At 43.9% G+C, this 6,480-nt stretch overlaps 1 protein-coding gene across 23 annotated transcripts in view; it reads left to right on the top strand.

Moving 5' to 3' along the window:
* Nucleotides 1-2,123: 2,123 nt before the first annotated feature.
* The window catches only part of LOC108025198 (uncharacterized), a 44,594-nt gene continuing 40,237 nt past the window's right edge, over nucleotides 2,124-6,480 (top strand). For 8 of the 23 annotated variants that reach the window (XR_007764773.1, XR_007764772.1, XR_007764771.1 and 5 more), the window contains exons 1-2: nucleotides 2,126-2,570; nucleotides 3,523-3,766. The gene's annotated coding sequence lies outside the window, so the exon portion shown is untranslated. Of the gene's footprint in view, nucleotides 2,571-3,522; nucleotides 3,767-6,480 lie in introns of all 23 variants that reach the window. The other 15 variants (XR_007764757.1, XR_007764760.1, XR_007764756.1 and 12 more) reach the window with 7 other exon arrangements.

Below are 6,480 nucleotides of genomic sequence, written 5' to 3'. Positions count from 1 at the left end.
CTGAAAAACCCCCTCTAAGAACCCCTTTTACGCTCTTGGATGACATCTGTTGGCCTTCCTGCCCTTCATCCTAGCCCAAGTATTTCTGTTTTCTTCGCCATATTTTTGTTTTTTTTGGTTAAAATGAAAATCAATAAAAAGCTCAATGACGTCAGCCGCCGAGGCACACACACGCGCACGCACACTTACAACTCAAGCGGCAACATCGGAAAATGCTGGTGGCCACCAACACAGCTCCCGGCTCTCCCAGACTCCGGCCCCGCCCCCTGCCGCCCACGGAGAGTGCTCTCATCTCCGCCGGAAATCCAATCGCTCCCCTTCGTGCGTGTGTGTGGGTGTGCCGGCGGGTGTGCGAGTGTGAGTGTGCTGGGGAGCCGAAGACTCTGCACGTGAGCAGGCTATCAGCAATGGACTAAGGGCTTCGACAGCCAGAATCGCGTTTATCTCGCTGCCTCCAGCTGCCCTGCACTGGGAGAAATTTTTAATCAAATCTAAGAATTCTAATTAATCTAAAAAATTTAAATAATCATTGAGTGTAAAGGCATTGTAAAGAACTTTGACATTGTCAACAGCATTTCACAATTTATTAAAGTGTTTTTAAAGTGCTAATGAATTAAAAAATATAAAAAAACATTTAAAAAAATAAATGAATAATTTGAAAAAATAAATATAAACTATTTAATTTTTATAATATATTTTTAATATAAATGCCTTTAAAGGTATTAGCGAATTTAATAAATTACTACTATTAAATTGAGTTATTAAATTAAATTTATTATTAAGGCACATACACAGCATTTAAATATTTTTAGTGCAAGTCTTATAAACGAAGCAGTACTTAAAATATTTTTAAAACTATTGCCATAGCTATTTAAATTTAATTTAAAGGGCTTATGGTATAGTTCATTTATTCTTGATAGTGTTGTCATTGCCCAAAGTCATTGCCAAAATCATTAGTTTAATTAATTAATTTATGTGTATAAGCCTCAAGATATTTATCTTGTTTTTCCCAGTCTCCTCCTTGCTCAGCTGAGGGGCAACCAAGTTAAAGGAAATGCACTGGGGCCAAAAATGGAGGAGGGCCGACTGACTGGCAGCCTGGAGTGGCTCTGACAATTTACGCCAAATCTCATGATGGCTGCGATAAGCTGGCAGATAAAAGCGAGAGCAGCGACGACAACTCGAGCCAATTGCCGAAATATGCAACAGAAGTGTACAAATTGTATGAGCTTTGTGTGTTGGATATTTTTGACAAGCACGTAATGTGCTAAGGTCAGATGTTGTGGCCAAAAATAAACTTGATTTACAGAGATGTAAACCGAAAGATCATTAGGTAAAGGATTACAGAAGAAACACAATTTTAAGTGTTTAAATCAAGGGAAATCAGGTTAAACTTTCATTAAAATGGTCCTGCCTTTAAGCCTAAGTTTATTGCATTTTTAAGCCCGATTGGGCTGGCAAATCTTTTCAATCATGCGATAAGGGTTCGCCCCGCTGCATGTTCTGCCGCCCACCAAAGTATGCAATAAAAGTGATTCGTTCCAATTTGCCGATGCAACACCACCCCCGAATGCAATGAAAATGGTTTTTCCGGACAACAGCGGAGGGGAGGAACCAGCGCATTTCCATAAACACACACGCCCCCGAAAAGCAGCCAGGCAACAAGAGGAGTTGAATTTTATGAATATGCAACACGATGTTGTTGCTTAATGTTTGCCCAAATCAACTATGTGCGCTTGTGATTCCCCCGGGGGGTGGGAATTCGGTTACATGGGGGGAGGGGGTTGGGCCCACACACACACACACTGGCATTTATTAGAGCAGTTAGTCTGTAGTAGGTGTTAAAATTGCACATGAAATATGAAAAGCCACTCATAACACTGAGAGAAACACGGGCTCCCGCTGGCCTGGCTAACAACTCCCTGAAGAATTCACCACGGGAGAGTGGGATAGAGAGGGTGCCCGAGAGCGGCTCTCCGTCAGCGGGGTTAACGAGAGAGAAATTCCTGAACTGCTGACGACAATCGAAGCGAATTCCTGCTGTAGGTGGGCCACACATCCCTAGTCAGCTTTTCCAGCTCCAGCTGCGGGTCCAGTTTTCAGTCGTTGTCGTGCCGTCGTGATGTCGTTGCCGTCGTCGCATCCGTCGTCGTTGTCGTTGTCGTTGTCGTTGCCGTTGCCGTTGTCGCTGTGGTTGTTGTTGTCGCCGCACTCCATCTAGTTGTTGTTGGTGCCGCAGGCAACACACCAAGCAACCAGGCAGCAGAGCCAGCAACATCGGGCTTTCGAGCGCCAGCAGAACAACAATTAAACAACACAAGCCCCATACAATATGAGTTCGCCAAACGGAAAATTCATTTGCGCATATGGAATGCTGCACACATAGATATACGCATATATATATATATAGCCCTGCATATACATATAGATATTTAGCTATATGAAAATATATGTTATACACACACAAATCTACATAAAATCTAAGTGCAAACCAATTGTGATTTAAGCTAATGACCACAACCACAAAACTGAAGAGGCGCAGAAAAACGGCGAGAAAAGTGTATAGAAATGTAAGAAAATGCTGAATTTTCCCTGGGATACCCCGATACGCTATTTTTTTCGCCTTTCGTGAGCTGGTTGCTTTTTTCTGTACACACAACGCCACGCAATCCCACCCAAAACTCTGCTTTCTCCTCTCTCCGCTCGCTCTCTGGGCTCCTCGACTTCTCGCCTCGGCTCGGAGGTCCTTTGTTGTGTTGGCCGTGATCCTTTTGGCCAGGATTCGGTGCGGATGAACGCATTAAATATGCAGAAAAATAAAGCCACACAGGCACAGGGCAGCAAGTAGAGCAGAGTAGTTAACAGTTGTCCTGTATCCTTGAGATGCGGGGGAAAAGTAAAAATCAAAAAAAAAAAATATAAGAATTTATTAAAGTCATTAATTTAATTTATTTAAATAAAATAAACAACTATTAAAGTGGGTGAAAATTCTTGTAAAAGAGGGGTGTAAAAGAGAGAGAGAGAGAGGGGGAAAGCTCACCACACACCTATCCATAACAAAGAATCGCAAACAATTAAAGTAAAAACAAGTTCTCCTTTTCAAGCGTTTGAAAACAAACAGAAATACATTTATTTTATGTACCACAGTGCGTATGATTAACTTGGCTAACCCACAATGGCCTTTGGCCTCCGCCGAGTGTAGAGTGTGTGTGGAAAACCAGTATTGGCGCCACGAGTATAACGTCCCAGTATTTCCTGCCAGCTGCAGTGCCCTCTCTCTCGCTCGCTCTCTCCCTCTCTTTTGCCTGCGTGTGTGCGCGTGTGTGTGTGTGGGTTACAACAATAGAGGCAGCATGCAACATAATTACAACTCAACTTCAACTCTACACTTAGAAGAGCAGCGGAGCTCGCTAGAGAAACAACAAATAACGAGAGCCGAAACAGTGTTTACCAAAAAATATATATAAATAATAAATGTTAAAAAAGCATAACACATAATAATGGTAAATTTCTACCAAGCAGTTTTCAAGTTTATTAAGTAAATGGAAGTCAAACAAAGCCTTGTAAATAGCCAAATAAAATAACTAAGGAACCGAAACTCTTTTCTTAATGATAATAACAAAGAAAAATCAAAGAAAACCCAAGGGAAATCAAAGAAAAAACAAGGAAAAATCAAAGAAAAACCCAAGAAAAACCATGACAAAACCCGAAAAACAAACAACGAATAAGCAGACAACGCCGTTTACAACTTGTTAGAGAAATGCATGTGAGTAAAACAAACAAATAGCAAACTAGATTAGTTTTAAGGAAAGCAGAAGATGTTTTTCGAGAGTTTCCCCAAACAATGGCCGAGAATTTGTCAGCAGATATAAGGCAAATGTGGCCCCTGTTCCCTCGCCTGTCTGCAATTTTCCTCTTCTTTGTTTACTGGGCAATAATGAATAGTAAACGCTTGAGTGGGTGGTGGTTGGGGGCGGCCTGCCCCACCATCGATGGGCCTTAAATTTAATTAAAAGGTAAACTAGTAGCAAACAGCAACAGGCAGTCAGTTGGAATCGATTTTCCTTTGCCTCGATTTTCCTTGATTTTCCCCCGTCGTTTCCCCGATTCGATGGGCAAATGGCGAACGTCAACGATTCGCAGGGATGGCTGTGGGCTTGCTATGGACAAATGATGGTAATGACGACACAAGAGCACCCACTGGCCAAAATGGACGTCATAAATGTTTGACAATGCACACGGGGCGTATGAGTAATGGGCCAGGGCCTTTGTGTGTGGGCCACAAGTGGGCGTGGTGTGTGTGTGTGGGCGTTCTGCTGGCTGGTTGGACATCATTGAAACAACTATCCATTGACACTGGAACCCCTCCTGCACCCCTTCCCTCGCCAGGGGGGTTGCATGAAATTGCTTTTTATGCTTCGATGTCATTGCTCGCCCTTTTGGCCACTTTTCTCCTCTTGCTGGGGGGTGGGGGGGAAAATGCCCTATGCACCGCCCCCCTTTCGTCGCTCGTATTTGTTTGCCGTTAATTGCATGGAAATTGTGCGCGCAATTGAAAAAGTTGAACAAGCCCAGCGACAAAGTGGCATTGTTCCAGCTTCCCTCTTCCGGTAAAGTCCCATGTAGTAGATATCCCTTCTGGCCTGGCCCACAATCGAGTCAACAGCCTGGCCGCCAGTATGAATGAATGAATAAGTGCAATTATGGACCCTGGGCCCGGCCAAACAAATAGAATGTAAAATGGCCATTAGTCAGGCTGGCGGGGAAGCCCCCAAGACGTTCCATTTGGCAGGCGACCGCAAAAAGTCACCAAGTCATTGCCTCGTTTATAGTTTTTGGCTGCAACAACACAAACGGCAACTTGGCCACGTTTTCCTTTATGGCTCTATTCGAGTGAGTAAGTGAGTGCCCGGGCGAGTGTGTGTGTGCGAGTACTACGAGTGGGAAAAGCGAGTTTTGCAAGTCCATTGCACCCGGTGGCTAAAAACGGCTGACGCCATGAGAAATTCGCTCGCCAACTCAGTTATCTGCATAAATTTCGAGCGATCTCCATGGGTGGGGTGATGTCACGGGGTCTGGAATACATATATAAGGGTGTATATCCTTAGCTCGATAAGGAAACCCCCCCGCTGACAGGTGATGTCAGTTGATAAATGACCCAGTTCCTAGCCGAGCAACCGGTTGAAACTTTGGCCTTTTAGTGGAAAAAAGTAAGTGCAAACTACTTAAAACGTAACTGGGACTCAAATTTAAAGCAATGCAGAGGGGGATGCAGTTTTTCCGGGAATTGAGTAATTGAAATTACCAAGAAAGCAATCAAGGAGCACAGGGGCAATTGTTAGCTTTGCATTTCTGAGAAACTTAAGTTGCTCACTTAATGCATCACGCTTCCAGAGAAAACTTTAAATGCAAATAGGTTCTTAATTCCAAATGATGTCCTGGCATTTTAAGACCACTTTCACTGCTTGCTTTTCTGGCTTAAGAATTATAAAATTAAAATATATCTAGCCCCATATGCATTCTACTTTTCCTCTACTAAAACTTCCGTCTTACACATAGTCAAATTAAAAGATGTTCAACCGCATGTTTAATTCACATTGTTTTCGATTGCGGTTGGCCATTTGGCATTTTGACCTTTCGCCTGATGGCTTTCTTGTGTTGCTTCCCCGACGACTGCCCGGTGATGTTTTTCAAGCTTTTCAAATGCATTTCCGATGGGGTTTTCCAGCCGCTGGGCACATTGTTGTTGCCCTGCTGCTTCTGTTGCTGATTGCGATGGCTAATTGAAAGTGTCAATTATCAGTTGCACTCAGCACTTGCTGGCTGGTGAACTTTCACATTTGTGCACACACTCCCATGTGAACCGCTTCCGAACCACTTCCCTTTCCCTTCCCAACCCCTTCCCATCCGCTTCCCCTTGGCCCGCGGGGCGTATGCGTAATGTGAGATAACCTTGGCTGGTGGACGGACAAGGAATGCAGAAGGCTTCCTCTCCGCACCCCTGCTTTTTTCATTATTATTATAATTCATCCTTGTGCCTGATAAGTTTTCCCTCGCCCTGACCCCCCCCCCCCATTCTTTGGGGTTTTCTATTGCTGCGCTTTTCCTTCTTTTTGTTCCTTTAGTAATTGCTATTGTTGTTGTGGCTCTGGGTCTTGTTTTTGTTGTAGTTGAGTTCGCGCGGTCAGCGCATGAAATTTCTATCTACTGCGAAGCAGGTGGCTGGGAAATTCGCAGGGGGAAATTCAGCCGGGAAATTCACTCTCTGCCGAGCAGTTAAATCGTTGGCGCGAAAGCGCGCGCATTGAGAGTAGAGTTCGGTGTGGTGAATTGTTAACCGCTTTCTCTCCCTTTCTTCCTCGACTTTCTCTCGCTCTCTCTCTCTCTCTCAGTTAATATGCTCATTTTTGTGTTTTCCTCGCATTATTTGGGAAAACTTTGAGACAGTGAAGCTGAAACAGGATAAAAAGAAAACTCGGC

This window comes from Drosophila biarmipes, chromosome 3R (genome assembly GCF_025231255.1).
Source record: "Drosophila biarmipes strain raj3 chromosome 3R, RU_DBia_V1.1, whole genome shotgun sequence".
Classification (NCBI taxonomy): domain Eukaryota; kingdom Metazoa; phylum Arthropoda; class Insecta; order Diptera; family Drosophilidae; genus Drosophila; species Drosophila biarmipes.
This window is presented reverse-complemented; position numbering and strand designations above follow the sequence as displayed.